The sequence below is a fragment of the Balearica regulorum genome, chromosome 25, assembly GCF_011004875.1.
Source record: "Balearica regulorum gibbericeps isolate bBalReg1 chromosome 25, bBalReg1.pri, whole genome shotgun sequence".
Lineage (NCBI taxonomy): Eukaryota > Metazoa > Chordata > Aves > Gruiformes > Gruidae > Balearica > Balearica regulorum.
In genome coordinates, this window is record NC_046208.1 from 4,656,356 (window position 1) to 4,674,450 (window position 18,095).

At 46.2% G+C, this 18,095-nt stretch overlaps 1 long non-coding RNA gene across 1 annotated transcript in view; it reads right to left on the reverse strand.

Annotated features, from left to right (window-relative positions):
- The window catches only part of LOC142605199 (uncharacterized), a 93,386-nt gene extending 75,291 nt beyond the window's left edge, over nucleotides 1-18,095 (reverse strand). Inside the window, exons 1-2 of the long non-coding RNA XR_012838926.1 lie at nucleotides 17,972-18,095; nucleotides 10,531-10,635 (exon numbers count right to left, since the gene is read on the reverse strand). This is a non-coding gene — a long non-coding RNA (uncharacterized LOC142605199). The remainder of the gene's footprint in view (nucleotides 1-10,530; nucleotides 10,636-17,971) is intronic.

The window sequence follows — 18,095 nt, forward strand, 5'->3', positions numbered from 1 at the left end:
TAAAAAATCGCTTGGAAATGCAAGGGGCGGGTTTTTTGGGTTTTTTTTCATCAACTTAAAAGAAAAATAAAATACATTCCAGGAAAAGGACTGCTGCTAAGAAAACTAAAACCAGAAAACGCTTAAAGATGTTTTAATGACTTAAACACAGGGCCGGGATTGTGTCTAAAAGTTTCCACATTTAAAAAAAAAAAAAAAAAAAGCAAATTCAATATTAAATGTCCCCCACTACCACTGCTGCTGTATTTCTTTCTCAAACCATCTGATTTAAGCAGCGTATTATTAACAGGGCCAGCGCGAACAGACACAAGCCTACATTTAAGCAAAGTTTACGCTTCTGTTCCAAACCAGAAAGGCACAACTGAAAACGCTCCTAAAAATAATGAAGGCCACGTGAGCGTGGGTCCGAGAGGCTGTTAACAAGCAGCTGACAAGTTTCTGCTCTAGGAATTAGACCCTCAGTTAGAGGGAGATTAGCAGAAATCTTCCTTCTAATTACAGAACAAGCCCAGCCATCTCTCGGCTCCGAATTCGCGCTGTTCGGCTGGACGCGCGGGGCCGGGCAGACAAAGAGCCTCCCTGCAGCCAGAGGTGCGGTTCAAGTGCTGCTTCAAAGCCTCGGGGTGAGGCGAGCGGGGTCAGTTCTCAGCTCCCTTCTGAAGCCAACCCGTGTAATTTGTCACGACCGGTAGCTTGTGTTGTGGAGGGGCCTGACTGCTGATCTGGCATGAAGGGCTGAATCAAATCCTTTCACGGAGCAGACAGTGCGGTTCTTCTAGGTCACGGCAGAGGTTAGGGCAGGGCAGGGTGCTACAGCTGCCTGCAGCGTATTTGGCCTTCGGATAGGTTCAAAGCGAGATGTGGGGAAAGCCCCATGCTAAAATGTTGGCTTGCGTGCAGGAGCAGGAGAGACAAACCTCCTGTTAAAACCAGCAGCTGAGAAGTTAACGCACAGATACGCTGCCTCAAATGCACAGCGTCAGGAGCTTTTTAAGTGAGGAAAATCTGGAGTATTCTGGGCAGAACGTGAAAACCCCAAATTTGAGTTGCCGCTTTGAGGCTGTATAAAGTGTAGACAAATAACAGACAGCAGACAGGCAGAGCTTTGCCTATTGAATGTCACCTTACTGACAGCTATGTAGACACACACATCCAGACACAAGATGTACCCACAGATACAGCTGCTCCCCAAAACAACCCAGTCCCTGTCAACGCTGGGGTAGGGAAGCCATCAGTATTGCAGAGCAAAACCATTGCTGGGGTGGGAACTCTAGAAGGTCCCTACATCCTCTCTAGAGCCAAGCTTCCCACTCTGATGCCACCTCCCGCCTTCCCTGTATCAGTATCAGCCTGCATCTGGAGGGTGAAAGCCCGCTGAAAAGCCAGAACTGCCCAGAAGTGTCGGAGAGATGGACAAATCCCGGACTAGGGCCAGGACATACTGAACGAGGCCAAAGAACCATCCAAAGGTGCACATGTCCCTCAGGAATTCCCGGAGGGGAAAGGGAGGGAATCAAGGGAGCTTCTCGCAATTCATCCCAGTTGTCCAACCATTTCCCTGCAGTCTGACTGTTTCCTTCCAGCATACCTGAATCTTTTGTGGCCAAACCAACAGATTGCAATAAAATCCTCCTGCCTGCACACAAAAGGGTGGTTATTTAGCCCAAACATCTGACTGCGTAATAGAGCCTTCAGTGGGACCACACTGATTTGCACCCACTGAAAACCTCCCTTCCTATCTGCAGCCTGGCCCCAGAACCCAGCTGCAAGAGGAGCTGTTACGGAGAGAAACCAAAAGGGGCTTAGTTTCCTTTTCCCTGAAGTCAGACTTGATGGACCCAAGGCTCTTCTTGCAGCTTTGAGAGGTGGCAAGTCCTCTCTTGGAAAATAAACCTGTGTGGGACCAGGGAATCTACCAAACCTCAGCTGAAAGCAGCCCCCCTCCTCTCTACCCCATCTCCTCGCTGCAGGAAGGACCTGCTGAGACTCAAGCCCAAAACAACTCTGACAACCCCTTTCCATCTTCATCCAAAAGCTCATTTCTCTTTTCAGTTCAGCACTGGGGAGGGGTTGTTGGTGTTGGTTTTATTTTATTGAGAACGTGCAAGCGTGTTTCAAACCCAGATTTCCATCCAAAAGAGTAGGAGGCCGTAGTCAGACTTCCCAGACCACAAAGACGCACAGCTCAATCTCCCTCCAGCCAGATTTTCCATTGTATTCTTCCCAGATGAACTTCTAAAACGTGTGCGTGAATATGTGTGTTAGTGTGTGTGCAAACGTGCATGGTTTTTTCTTCTCTTAAAAAAAAGAAAGAATACAAAAGAGGCAAGTGAGGCTTTTAGGAGGTTAACAAACCGACCTGGTGCCAAGTTGGATATGTGCATGGAAGGGGGGAGTTGAGGGTTTTAATCCCAGTTTTTGATAAATAGAAGACATTCTAGTCATAATAAAACGTGTTTTACACTTGAGGGGGGGAATAAGGGGGAGAAAAAAAAGGAAAGTTTTGGCCAGGCACTGCAAGCTCCTGAGCCCAAACAATGAGGTTAAGAAACATAACTGTAACGCATTAGTAAATTGACAATGAAATTGCAGTTACTTCACTGGCTCTTTATTAAATAAACACAGCCTGAAATGGACCTGTCTGCCCCGGAGGTATTTGTATAGGGTTCATATTACTAACTCAACACTGCTGCTAACGCACTCTCAGGCACTGCACACCCTGGAGTGCAAACACATTCCAGAGCAGACCCTGCAAGGTGGGGCCGACCTTGCTTTTCCCCTTGTCACTTTTTCCCTTTCGTTTAGACCCTGGATTTTATAGCCACTGGCTGCTACCATGACATTTTATCCCCAGTCACAGCTCCTTGCAGGAGCAATTGAGAGAACGGCATACGTGAATACATGTGCTAAGAGCACGCTCGTGGACTAGCTCTCTCCCACACGCTGTGCCCCTCTTGCTGCCCCTGGAAAAAGTCCTCCTCTCCTCCCAGGGCTCCTTCACAGCCTACTCCCAGCTCGTGGTGGCTGCATCCCCCCCACTCCCTCAGGTCTTCTGTTCCTGATCAGCAATCAGCCCTTCCCACCTAGTCCTCCCCCCCTGCCCGAAATCACACATGACAGCACCCACAGTTCAAACCAACAGCCATCTGCCCCTTGCAGCTACCACCCCAACCAGCAAACATCACCGCTTCCCACTCACCGGCTGTCATACCTCTCCATTGTCACACCAACACAAGGTGCTTTCAACAACATGTCCCCATCCTTGTCCTCGTATAAATCGATCTAATAAACAGTCCTGACGCTCGTGCCGTAGCCTCACTCACAACCATCCAACGCTGCAGCTACAAGCAGCAACTGTGATCAACGAGAAGCTACTGCAGTTGGGGATACAGCTGCAACTCACACGCAAGGTGAAAAGCCACCTTAGAAAACCTTCACCTGTAGTTCTAGCTAACCATTGATACATACTAGCCCAGCCAAATCCCAGTCCCACTCCCACAGGCGAGCTCGGGTAATCCATCCCCGCACACATGCACTCGTTGGAGACAATAGGAACTTCAGCATGTTCAGCACCTTGCAAGGCCTTGAACGGCTGCCAATGTCCTTTGGAGATGCGCCAAACCAGTTCGTAAGATGTGAATGATAGAGATTCTCAGCAGCCCATGGGGTCTGTAGCAGGCTGTGCTACTGTTGGCTTGCATGGTCACGACACGCTTTTCCCCTTGTTCTAAGACATACCTCCTGTGGAGTCAGGTTTTCTCAGTGAGGAATTCTATTCCTGTCTGCAAGTAGAGGGAAAGCGCTCTGCTCTTCTTTCATGTGACCAAAACAAAAAGAAGCAGTGGGTTAAGTATTTTCTTGCTCTCATTGTCATCAAGGGCTTTATGGGAAAAGATCAGACTCTCACAAAGGTAAAATACAGAGAGAGGACCTAACGAATCATGTAGAACAGAGAATTTAGCTGTCACTAATTCCATCTGCACCTAGACCTGAAAGTTCCCCAGCCACTCAAGGATCACATTTTCAAACCGTCATGCAAAAGAGAAGCCTGATATGATGAGAAAGGGCACCAAAATTCAATTTTTCTGGAGCAATTTCTTCAGTAACTTCTACATAAACCTGAGCCTTGGAACAAAAGCAAGGCCATCCAGCCCATGCTGAGCTGCCTTCATGCACGTTCCTGCAGAGAGCAAAGTCAAGTGGATGAATAGAAAGCAGGAAGCAGAGATGTAGCCACTGATGGGAATTTTGGTAATATGGAAGAAGAGATGGACATTTTGTGAACATGTCTCAGTGACACAGAGGACAGCAGATGAAAAGGCCACTGTAAAAGCACAGTACAATAATATGATATGGCTTTACTAAATCTAAGTGCCAAATGTAGGGAGGCATTGCAGTGCACTTGGAGATGGGTGTAGGGACCACTGAATAGTGATGATTGGGGCTCCTGCTCTTTGTCCCTTCTCCTCAGGTGCCAAACTGCATTAAAATCCATCAGGATCAAGCTCACTGAGTATTTTCTTAGTCATCCTGTTTTTCCATATGAGCAAATGGTGTTGCTGGCACATCTAGCCTTTGGAAGAGCTTACCAAGGCGGGGGAGAAGCAGCAAACTCTCAATTTGTTTGGGATCCTTAACGCAAGACTAGATGTCTCTCCCTAAGAGACAATGCCCTGGCTCTACCAGGAACTGCCAGAGTGTGCAGGAGCCACGGGTGGAAATCCCTGGCCGGCCGTATGCAGGAGGTCAGCCCAGCTGCTCCGAGGGATTCCGTCTGACCTTGCAGCTGAATGTGAAAACACAGAGACGTCTCCTGCCTTGCCAAAAGCAGTTTTAATTTCGTAAAGGAGTGAAAGGGAAAGCTTTCCACTGAGTTCTTTCATTCATATAGACTGGTGGATTTTTAGCCTTCCTCCCCCCCCCTCTCCCCCCAGCCTGTTGAAGCCTCCAAGTTTCCCCTTGGAAATTCCATCCTGGGACGGTTTTCTCTTTGAGTTACCTTTTGCAAATTCCTCAGGTGCAACTTAAAGGCCTCTAAAGGCCAGGATTGAAAAGCTCTGCAAATTTAGGCGGATGCAAATAGGAAGATGCCCTGTTCGTACTTTAGAGCTGCCTTTGACAGGAATCTCTTGGACAGGAGTCAACCTTGGCTGTGGATGGGAGAGAAGGTCTCTCAGGGAAGATGGCTCTGCCCTACGGTGCTACTTGTTCACAGAGATATTGTTGCAATAAAAACTAAGAGTAAAGCAGTATCATATGTATCCAAAGATTGTTGAAAGCATACAAATATCATGCAAGGGTCCTGAAAGCGTCACCTCCTACTCCTATCAACACTGCAGTTGCCGGAGTCGGGGAGCTGGGCCCAGTGAGCCCAGTATCTTTCTCCAGAGGCACGATGTTCAGACCAGCTGTAGCAAGTGGCAGTGACATGGCAGCATCAGCCTCAGCTTTCTTGTTAGTTTACTTAACTAGAGCAACATGCATCACTGGTGGCCAGCTTGTGAGCCTACAGCAATAAAACGAACAGCTGAGGCAGCTTGGGCCAATATCTCGTCTCCTCTTTCCACAAACAGAAGTATGAAAGACCTGGGCTTAGTGCTCAGCTCCCAGTCCTGGCAACATGCACAGCAGGTCCACAGGGCATGGGGGCTAACCAGCTCGTTAAAGGAGTTCCAACATTTTCCTAACTGGGATGGGGTGAAGAGCTCAACTGTAAGAAACTCCTGTCCTTTGTAGATAAGTCCTAAGAGATTGTCAGACACACTCAACAGTGAGTTATACCAGTAACTTCTTGGAGTTTCCCTCTTTCCCCATCCATCCAGGTGGTTTTACACATCCTCTATTCCTCACAGTGATTTGCCCCTGCTTTCAGAAAGCCCCCACCTTCCCCTTACCCATTTTCTAGGCATTCACTTGACATCTGGTAGAGAGGGATATAAGCCACTATGCAATGAAATCTTACCGGGCCTCTTTTTCCAGCCTGTCTGACAGAGAACAAGTCAGCTGTGGGCCTCACCAACAATTTTAAACAAAAACCCACAACCCAGCAGGTCAGGCCATTTTAGCATATGTACCTTTTATTTGTAGCAGACTGTTAATAATTAAGTGATGCCTTTCATACAGACATTTACAATAATTTAACCTTGCCCTTGCTGTGTAATTTATTCTTTGCAGAAGCCAATAAAAATAAAGGCCCCATATTTCCTCCTTCTCTCTCTCATTCTCTGTACATATATATAAATATATATACACACATATATCCAGAATAGTGTAATAGGTTTCACATATTGTTCCATAGGTATCATTAGGGTAACAGAGCCAAGTGTCTCAGTTCATATGACTCTCTTTATAGGTGCCTTATAATCCACATAAAATTCAGTTTATGTTTCCTCTCCATCCACTGATTCTAAAACAAGATGAGGAAGGGTTCTCTCTCTCTCTTTTCCTTCTTAGGTCCAGTCTTCACTGCACCAAATTCAAGATTTGCCATTGGTGGCAAAGACCAATCCTTAAAGAACCCAACCATCACCAAACTGGACATCACTTACAATCCATCTCTTGTAACATCTTACCTCTGACCATGACAAGTATTAAAGCTCCAGGAAAAAGGTTTGAGCAATGCCCATAGCTGACAAGTATCAAATTGCCTGCCCAGGGAGGAAAATCCTTCCTGAGTTTGCAAGTGAGTCATTACTCCTGTTTCGAAAGCCACAAAACAGAGAACCCAGCAGGTAAGTGGAATAGGAGCAAGGGAAGGGACTAAAACCAGAGATTTATTTCCTCTCCAAAAAAAAAGAGAGGGGAAAAAAAGCACAGGACAGGGGAAAAAAAGAGCCAAAGCTAGTACTATTGGCTTCACTTCCCCAGAAAGTCCTAAAGAGGCTACACAGAGAAACAAAAGAAAAATATTTTCCCCTAAAGAAACATTAGTAGAAACACATTTATTAAAGCACAAAAAATTCCATAACACTTAAGAGACCTGATGCTCTGGAAAGTGTGGGGCTGACCGCTGTGCGTAAGCCAGCGAGGCTGAGGAGACGTGGCTGTGCAGGCTTGCTGCTCCAGCGAGGAAGAGCCAGGGAGCCTGGTTTGCCAGTTCACCCACTTCACATACAACCAGGTCGACCAGTACAGCCCAGCTTGGCCTGACCCAGGTAGCCATGGAAAGGGGCCTGGAGCCTCAGCTGGACTATTCTTGTGCTTCCAACGAAGGACCAGATTTACTGTCATGCCTGAGGTCTAACCTACTCTTAAAAAGCTCCTGCATTAGACAGTCCACCTCTGTCAAGGCAACTGTTCCATGCTTATCTAAGACAGTCGGGCCAAGACGCATACAAGCATTATGGATCTCCCAGCACAAATGGCCTAGAACCTACGGATCACACAGGGGACATGCTTCTCCCGTGCCATATACCCACGGTAATGCTGCAAAAAGTTTCCTTTCAATCCCAACCACAGCTTTTTCCCCAAAGTCCTTTAGAGCAGCGGCTCCTAAGGGACATGAAAGCATGTCCGTATTGTTGTTGTTCACCAGTGTGGCCAGGGACAACACGGCTACTGGTCCCCGGTGCGTGGTCGGCTTGCAGCACATGGCTGTTTGGTCCATATGAGGTGATGGAAAACTTTCCCTAGCATCAGGTGTTGCTGCTGAGTGTGAGCTGCTCCAGTTACACTCTCGGCAAGTGTTATAAACACACAGGCACAATCTAAATATTTATGGCACATGAAATCTCCCGTCTGCTGTTCCTCAGCGGAGAGAGAGGAGAAAAGGGAGGGTGAATTAAGAGGTGATTATTGTAAAAATCAAAATATGGAATCAAGATGTATTCAGTCCCCAGGAATGGTCAGCAGAGAGGAGCCAGGTGTCAGCTCCCTGCGTGGATCTAAGAGGTTTGCCACAGACTGGGGCCAGCCAGCCCAATCCATGGCTGGGGAGAGCGCTCAGCTTCCACCGCCTGGAACTCTGCTATTTTACACCAGATGGAAACACGGCCCTGGTTTCGTGGTCTCCCTTTTCCTCTCATGCACCTCCTGAGAGACTGACTGCTTCAGCTCGTAAAACCTTTCTGGGGCTGTGAAGGAGTAGAGCAGGCTGGGAAATTATTTCTCTGCCCTTGACAGAAATTATGATAGAATTTGTTTTCTTATTCTTTCTATTTTTGCTCAAATCTCTGGGGGTTTTGTTAAAGGCTGAAGAAAGAAAAAGAAAAGAAAAAAAAAAGACACCCCCAGACTGGAGAAATTCAATGTGTTTCTGGAACAACTGCCCATTGATCCAACCTGTGAAACGCTGAGTATCTGAGGGTGATAGGACTGTCTTGCCAGAAGGGAAAGGTGGAGCTCCTTTAGGAGAATTACTCCACTTAGCAAAGCTTGGAAATTAGTATTGACTAACTGCACTGATCTCTGGTGATAGCAAGTGGCATTTCAGCTCATTTCACCACCATGGCAAGAATCAAGGACAAGGTGTTTACAAGTGCACAGAAATTTTGTTGGGTAGCTGGACAGCCCACCAACAATCTCCTCCAGGTTATCACACAGACCCGACAAGAACAGATTGCAAATACATTTTCAAGACCATATCACGCTATAATTCCCAAGGATGTGTGTGCCCACAGACAAAGAAGGGTGAGACCAGCATCTGCTCTGATATGTAAATTCAACTGGGAACACTGAGCCATGGCTGCCCTGAGCAGACAACTCCTGTGGAAGACTGCCCGGAGAGCAGGCAGGTGAACTCTCAAGGTGCTGCCCAGACTCCTAGTTCAATTTTGCACTCTTATTAGAAGACAATATAGAGGGCAGCTCCTCTACTGTAGAGTGCTTTTTCTTTACACTGGTGTAAAGACATCGACAGCGTTAGTTGGTGGCTCTAACCGAAGGCTTGGAGATGTCCAGCTGGACACAGAGCAAGTCCTTCCTCCATGTGTTGGAGCTGCCGCTTGCTGTGTTCCAACAGACCCATTGATTTCTATCGGGAAGGTGGACACCACAAAGAGTAAGTTTTCTAGCTTCTGATGACTTTGGTTTCTGGCTGCCAGAAATCTAAGAGAACCAGCACATGGGAATTTGTATATGGCTCTGTTTTCAAGGGAGTGTGTTCGGTTAAGGTGGGGCCCCCAAAGTTATTTTTAGTTCAGCACAAATAACAGAGCAGAAGGTTTTGACGTTTTTCCTGAACAAGTCCCAGGACCAAATTAAAAAATCTAGGCAATTTAAGCTCCGATTGGGAATTTAGACAACCTTTCACCTCAATTTGTGCTGGCATTGGTGAGTTTGAGCACAGGCTGGTGATAGCAATGGGAGGATCAGCATGGGGTACAGTTGAGGTGAGCTGTACCAATTGAGACCTCATTTTTCTGTCCAAAATATGGGCTCCATTTCTTTGCAGAGTAGATGTGAAAAGTTGCTGAACAGCAACTCTCGACTTCAAGGAAGTACCCCAGTGCCTCAAAGGGCTGATGGCTGTTGCCAAATTAGAGTAAACAAGCCAATTTCCACGTCCCCCGGAACCGCAAGCACGTCGATAATCACTCAGGAGAAAGTTGAAGTGGAGCCGGGCCTTAGTAATAACAAAGCCAGGGCACGTTCTGGTTGGCACACCCAGATGGATGTTTACACTCACACCCACGGAGGCGCCAACCCCAATCTCCTTCCATTGCAATGACAGGCCTGACTTTGCAGGGTTTCCAAAGTCATAACACCTCCTGCCCTGCAGAGGAATTTTACTCCCAGAAGGCTGAGAGCGTTTTCCATAGGAATCTGCAGCTGAGAAAGGCGCTATTTTCCATGTTTCAAATACGCAAAGTGAGACATCATCTACTGCTTACATTCCATAAGCCACACACCGTCTCCGTCAAAAGCTGGAACAAAGGTACTGACTTCAGTGGACTTCTTATGAACTCACCAGGGTTGCTTGTCAGTGAGACAAGGGCTAGCTTTTGAATTCCTCTCGTCACATGTTACCAGGGTCTCTCATTTAAGCCCCTCCTGTGCCTCTTTAGTCAACCCAGGGAAACAAAGTACCTTCCTCCAGGGACAGCTCAGCCGACTGCACAGCCAAAGGTAAAGCTACTGTGGACATTAAGAAGCCTCCACGCTACCCCGTGTCTGTGCTCAAATCTCAAAAAAAAGCCAAAAAAATCTCCAGCTCAAACTAATAGACACATCTGCCAACAACTTTTTTTAATTTTTTGGAACTACTCTATAGATTATTTCATTGCCAAGAAAAAGACGAGATATTTATGATGGTGACTGAAAGGCCTTGAAATTCCAAGTCAGATCCTCAGTGGTGTAAACTGGAGCTGCTCCAGCAAGTCAAGGGGACACTGCCAATTTACACAGGTTGAATTGGCTCTCTAGTTTTACCTGCCCTACTCTCTAGCACACATGGACAATTAAAGGTAGCTCATGGAGGTACTATATGAATGTCTGCCACTCTCCTCGAGTTATCCAGTTGGAAAAGAAATATAAGGACGCAAATGCAGAAATAAAACCAGACATTTACTCCTACCTTGAACTTAGAGGTACCTGGTGTTGCAGCTTTAGGGTGAAAATGGGAACTGAAAGCCGGATGGACAGAGGACACCTGCTGATACCGTGTCAGGTAGTTTCCTTGAAGGCACTGGGTCTGTCCTGCAAACCAAGGAAAAAACCAAAACAAAACACCTTTAGTTTGTAATAGGGTTGTGACTATTAAAACCAGGTAAGACAGGAAGATGTTTCAATATCAAAGCAACAGGAGCATGGGGGAGTTCTGGAGATCTAGAAAACGTGCTTAACATTCAGCAGGTGCTTAGGTTTCTATAAAATGCAGCTCAATGAATTTCCTAACTTTGCTGTCCCGAGGTTCTTCGTGAACAAAGTTGCCCCAGGTGGGTCTCATTCAGAATCAGGGCCTTATTTAACATCAGGGAGGTTCTTTTGATCTGTCAGTCTCCTGGTTTTCATTATGACCAAGACATCTTTTTGAGAAGGTTAAGGATATGTGTATTAAAAAAATGGCCTTATTCTTAATCTTTGGAATTTAAAAAAGCAGTCTATAGTCAACAGAAAACACACATGCATTAGACAGCATGCAACTGAGGACCTTCCTGAAGGTGTGTACCAAACAAATACCAGATGGTGGTATTAGCAAACACGTATGAGTAACTTTACGCATGCCAATACTCCCCATGATCTTGAACTACTCACACTGGTAACGTGACTCCCATGATTAAGAATGCTGCAGGATCAGGCCCTGTGTACCCTATAGAGCATTTTTAAAAATGTAAACGTATGTAATCCCTTAAAAAAATGTAAACCAGTTGTGACCTCCTGGCATCCTCTGAGTTTAACGGGGAGTTTTGTCTGCACAAGGAACAATTCCTTTGTTAGATCGGAACATGCTGAATTTAATCTCAGAATGAATTTTTATGGCCAAGACATAACCCACCCTTGAAAAGAAAGAGAGTTTATAATGGGAAGGCTGACACAATCTGAATTATAGAGCTATAAATGACAGCACTTTAATCATTCGATTAAAGTGACCAATCACTTCCAACAATGGGGTGCTCGAGCCACAGCTATTGCAGCAGGTGGAAGGATCCTCCGTTCACTTTGGAGGTCTTTGGATCAGGCCCAGATTGTTCATGGATTTCAACTATTTCATAGTCATTTCAATCCTTATTCAGCTAGATATTTAATCACATACTAAATATTTATTGTTTGTGTAACCTGGAACTAATCTCAAGTTTCACATTAGGCCTGGGTGTAACTATTTTGCCAACTGGTACTCAGATGAGCTAGTTTAAAGTGGCTCTTACTTGAATTTGATACCATATTTTACTCAGCTTTTTGGTGCTACCCTGATTGCTTTAATGCTGTCATCACCTTTTGTTAAAGCACATATTGACACGGCAGTGCAGTGATTTTAATTGTGTGAATTTAAAAAAAAAGCCTCTCCAGTTATTTGAGGTTTCATTTTCATTTTTTTCACATTTGGGGAAGAAGAAAAGACACAAAAAAAAAAAGAGAAAATGAAAGGTTGAAAATGATTTGGTCACAGGAAAAAAAAATATTTTTGGCAATGAAATCAGGAAAAGAAGCAGGGGTTTTGAATAGTGAAGCTCACCAACTAAGCCAGGGAAAAAAACTGAACTGAGCTCTGAAACTTTACCTTCCTTTAATTATACAGGTGACATTTCAGACATTTAGTCTGATTTTTTTGCATCTGCATATTGAAAACACCCTTTTAAAAATACTTTAAAAAATAGCTGCTACAGAACATTTATTTAGTGAAAAGTAAATCTTATAAAAATTCAATTGCAAAGTAGTTAAGGTATTTGAATTTTTTTTAAAGAGGAAGAATCCCAAGAAAGAAAGTATTTGATGGCTAATAATCTCATTTCAATATAATAGGACCTTTCTTTTGCAAAGAGCAAGACAGGTTAAAAGATATAATTATGACTTTGCAAACTCTCCCAAGTGCTACGAGATCATCTGACAGTTCTGATCCCGGGCTCAGCTCTCAAAGGGGAAAAGTCTTTGTCTAGTTAGAGAGTTAAAGAGACAGGATCCCTATTCCACCCTCTGCCTACATTGCAATTTAACTGTCAAAAAAATCCAAGCTGCAAAATTGTCTTATTCCAACACAGCGCAAGAAAAGAGAGAGAGGTTTGAAACTGACCTGTCAAAAGCACCCTGTTTAAAAATGTATAATATATTTTAAATATTTTTTTTCCAGAGGTAGTTAAAGGTTAAAGATGTGCCAAAGAAGTAGGATGGATTTTTTTTTCTCCTTCACTAAAGCTTTTTAAAACAATTAAAACAAAAAAAAAATCATTTCGAAATTAGGGATCATCAGGGTAAAAAAATCCCCTGAAGATCAAAAGGAACACATTAGAATCACATTAATTCTGATTTAAAAAAAAAAAAAAGAATAAATCCCCTTTTTCAATGGAAAGAGAAACTTCGAGGACATTTAAATAGTGTTTTCATTGTCAGAATTTACAAGAAGGTGGAGCAGAGTGTCTGGAAGAGACGAAGACCAAGGCAAGCACTGAGCCATGAGGAAAGATAGAGAGGCTGCTGTTGACAGTCTGTCCTGGATACTCCTGGGCTCTTTAAAGCTTTGCTTTTTTTAATGTTTCAAAATAGTGAAAGAAGGAGGGGAAAATATTTTTCCCAAGTAACCAAACAAAAGAAGCCATTTCTTAAGGGGGGTTTCCAAGGAGCCACAAACAAACAATTCCAAATCATTTTTTCTTTACCAAATATAGATGGCAAACAGACAGCTGGACGTGACCAAAGGCTTTCACACAGGGCCACCCGCTTGGCGTTTTGCAGTACCGTGAGCACGTGGCGTTGCACCGAAGCAGACCCAATCTGTCCTACTACAGCGGCAACTTCCCTCGCCCAGGTCTGCCTCAGCAGGATCGGGCCCCAGCACGTGTTAGCAGGGGCAGTGGGAGCCTGGGGGCTGCGGAGATGCCAGCCTGGGGTCCGTAAGCTGCAGAGCTGTGTGTTTACTTCAGAGCACGCAATGCATTCCCTAAGCAGGGAGTGGGAACCACATTTCCCTATTATTCATCTTGCTGCAAGTCTAGGAGCGAGCCCTTCATAAATCAGGAATCAATTCCTCGGAGACAACAGTTTCCCCACCTGACAGAAGCCAAGTGAATGTGTTCAGGTCCGTTCATCCACCTTCATCAAGCCCCAGTGAACACTGCAACAAACTGGAGCGACCGAGAGGGCTCTCGCACCAGCAGCCTCTTTGTAGCTGGGGGCAGCTTGTCCTCCAAGGAGCCACTTGGGTTTTCCTCCCTCCTAATCAGCAAATTGTAACCAGCTCCTTCCCATATGTGCCTTGACTTATGGTCCTGCCGTATGTCTGGCAGGGGCACAGGCCAAGCTGTTTTGCACACGTGATCACATGCACCCGGCGTGATCGGAGAGATAGAGCCATGGGTCAGAGATTTGTAGCTTTTGGACAAAAGGGTTGCAAAATAATGTCCCTCCCTGTCCCCTTTGGGATCTTTCCCACAAATGAGTGCTCTCCCAGCAAGAAAAATGGGAATCTCCTTTGGGCTCTGCAGTTGGCCCTTCTAACCACAGGCTGACAGGGAGGGGTACCAGCCTGTCTTACCCTCAAAGTCACAAGCTACAAAATCTTTCTAGGACTGATAGCCAAAGGACACTACCTCAGGGAGTTCCCCCCATCACAGGAGGAGATGAAAATAGTCCTAACCAAACAGCGCTTGCAGACAGACTTGCATTGCCTGCACGAGGGCCTTGCAGCTGGGTTGAAGCAATAGACTTTAAAGTGCTTTGAAACACACACTTATTTATTTAGATTAATACAAACACCAGGGCCATTGGCTCCAGGCATCCTTGGCATACCCAATATCAGTACAATCCAAAAGAAAATGGCACCAGCAAGACAAGCAGCATAAAAATTAACCTACCCCCCACTGTTCCCCCTGCCAAATTTCCTCCTGTTCCACTGTCATTCCCAGGTGGGTGGGGAGATAGATGAGCTTTGCGACAGCACTGAACATCACCGTCGGACATGGGGATCTTTGGAACAGGGGTAAAGCAGCAGTTGTCTATTGGTGCTTATCTTCAACATTTTCATATATATATATATATATATATAAAACTGGTAAATTGGGGGGACCAAACTGAAAAAAACCTCCTTAAAGCATCCTTGCAAATTGATTTGTGTACCTCCTGCTGCAGTGGGAAGTGTGTCAACACAGTCCTGTGTTTCCATAGGGCCTGCAGGGTCACCAGGCTTTAAGTGTTACTCACTAAAAATTAAAGCCAAACTGGACTCCTGCCCTAGGAAAGTTGCCAGATTTCTGCTCTTAAAGGAATGATAAGCCTTTGGGAGGCTGCTTTTCTGACTGTGCAAAATCAGGGTCAAGTCTGGGATAAGAGCTCCTCATTAAATAGCTCCAATCCCACTTCCCTTAAATCTGGAGGGAAGTCTTCCTCAAAGAGCAGGACCAGAACCCAACAGCAAGATGAAGGTGAGCTCCTGACAGGCCAAATGGATTCTACTAGGGCAAAGGGCTTTTTAGAAGGTGTTCCTTTCACATATGTGCTCATAAGACAAGAAACCCTTCCCCATCCTTTCCATTAAGCCCTCTAGTCCCAAATTCTCCTCAGTTTGCCTCAACCTTTCAGGGGATGAGATGGTGATGGGGTTTCCCTGGTGTAACCAAGAGGAGGATCTGGGTTTCCTTGGTAAATACCGTATGCTAAAGCTGACTTCCCTGTGCCGGCTGGAAAGCTGCCATGACTCTGCTCACATGTGAACCAAAACTCATCTGCTTTGCATGTTTCTCCCTTAATGCAACCTGTTCTCCAGCTCATCTTTTCTTGTTTGTGATCAGTTTGGAAGAATTTGTCCCTCTTGTCAGGGACAGTCTAGTTGCTTGCTTATGACAGCACCAAGAGGGCTGCAGGTGTCAAAAGAGAATTCCTGTGGCGAAAATCATTGATGTGGTTCTGAGAAGACACAGATAGTGGGGAGTAAGACAGCATGAGTGTCACCTGGTGAGAAAACAGTAGAGTGGCAAAGAGCCATGGCACACACCGATTCGACGTGTTAAATGTGCAGCAGGAGCAGGAACACAAACACAAAAGGAGAGAGGAAGTCAGCAGGTGTAGCCCCATGAAATTACACACTATGACCCACGCTTGGGTTTACCATTTTCACCTCATTGCTTTCCTTCCATCTGAACACCCCCAATGCGTTTTCCAACTGGCACCCTCTTACCAGCCCTTTTGAACCAAAGGCCACGGTTAATGGCCACAGCTTTGCCAGGATTTTCTCAGATAGGGGAAATTTGCAGGTGGTGTGAAGCTAGTGATGCTGCCTTTACACAGCAGAGCAGGACCCTTCAGAAGCAGAGTACCTGTCCTCAGAGCAATGTCTCACCATCAAACGAGACGATTGCAGCTGAGCTGTGAGCTGAGCTGCCTTCAGGCTGGGACAGGCTCAGGCGACGTCCCCACTCCGCAGTCAGTCCCCCCTCAGCGCATAGCACACGTTTCAGTTTGATTGATTTTGTAATTGCTCGTTTAATTGAACAGTTACAGCAACACTATCAGGAAAAGGTTTCAGGGCTGGGAAGGGGGGTGGGAGGGTGTGGGGGTGGAAGGGGAATTGGAGCTAGGGAAAGAGCAAAATGGGTTTTTCCCTTCCTCTTAAGACGAAAACAGAGAAAAGAAGAGGCAGGGAGCCCAGTTCCCTTTAGCAGGCACCGAGGAAAAGGAGAGCCGAAAACAATAAATTACAAAAGAAAAGAAAAATGAGAAGTGGGTTGAAAAGTGTGGCAGGGCTGGAGGGTCCCAGGGACTGCTTAGCCTCTAACTGACATCCTCTTCCTGCTAGCTGTGAATGCTGGCATCAGGAAAATGGGCCACAGAGAAGGGAAACTGGGAAGCTGCGAGGGCTGGAAGGGGGAGAACAAGCAGGAAAAGGTGGGAGAAGATGCCTGAGTGCCTAAATCAAAGGTGCACAAGCAACATGGAGAGACAGGGAAAGACATATCTGTGTCAGAGATGCTGGAAAGACCAGAGTGCATATGAAAGCAAAACAGATGTGTACAGGAAGGTCTGCATTTCAAGCAGATATATGGGGTGGGGGGGGTGTGTAGCATAGCCTTATATGAGAAGTAAACCTCCAGGGAATGGGAGAATGGACAGCAGGCATACCTAGGAAAGCTGGGGTGAGTGAAGGGAGAGTGCACATACATGAAAGGAAAGTGAGAAAAGTAGTGAGAGATGGATGGACACATCAGTAAAAGAAGGTGAGTGTGAGAGAAATCCGGGCACATGCTGGCTGGGTTTATCCATGAGCCTGCTATTGGGTATGCGCTGCTGTGGTACGATGTGTCACTTTGCACATCTGGTACCACGCTGCTTTTTGTGTCTGAGGCTGTGTGGGCACTGCTTCCGCGTGCCTGCGCGCATCTGAGTGCTTCTGCCTCCAGTCTTCATAGAGCTGTGTAGGTGGGTTTCCCAAAGGGGCGAGCAGCCCCTAGTTGTTGACACAGTGGGTGTTTGCATCACTTTTCACAGTGTGGTTGTGTACACCGATGTAAAGGAAGGGGCATGGACATGCGTGTAAAACCACTACACGCCCATCTGTGTGGTGGGCATAGCCCACCTCTGCTTCCATGCATCCAGATGTGGCAGTGTCATGCCCACCTCTGCTTCTAGTCCAGAGGTGACAGATGTGCAGGATACCCTCTGTGGTACGTGCGTGTCTGAGCCACCAGCATGTGCTTGTTGGGTGTGTGTCAGGAAAAGGACAGGAGAATCCAGACAGGGTCAGGGGGGAAGGTGCACACAGAGGCCATGGTGCAGCTCCACAGCAAAGGAGATCAGGTTTCAGGAGAGCCTGGAGCTAGGGCTGGAGGGGGACAGGAGGTGGGCTTTGCTGCCTGCATTCCCTGGCAGGCAGCACAAGGCAGGTTTAAAGAATATCCTTCCATTTAGGAGTTTGTTTATTATTCTTAACTAAGCAGCTCAGACAGGCAAGCCGGCAGCACCGTATCCACATTGACTTCCCAGGAAGGCAGGGAAGGGAGGGACAGGAAGGCAGATTTCCAGACTAGGGGACAAAAGGATTTATGTGCCGCTGGGCTAGGGAAGGGGGTAAAGATGCTTTGCCAACTATTTAGAAAGAGGGTGGAAGACACTCAGCTTTGGGATGTCAGATCAGAGCCTGGGTGGGGTGCGGCTGGAGCACAGCAAACAGGATAGCTGACTTGCTGTTCCAAAACCCAGCAGCACCTTCAGGTTGACTGCTCCTCTTACATTTAAGAACTTTAGACAAAATTCCTCAGAACTGGGAGCAGAGACTCAGCTATGTGTTTTCTAGGAAGGAGGGACAAGCGATCTTTTCTCTCTCCTGTAAAAATCCACTATCTGGAGTCACAGGGCACCAGAATATTTGTGGTAGTAGAAATTCCCTCACCTTGCGAGTGTGTCCATACCAGGGAGTCAATGCACATCTCCTAGCTCTGTGATTTGATTTCACTTGGCTGGCCCATCTAGCAAGTTTTCAGCTACTGCAGTGATGATCAAGAACACAGCAACCT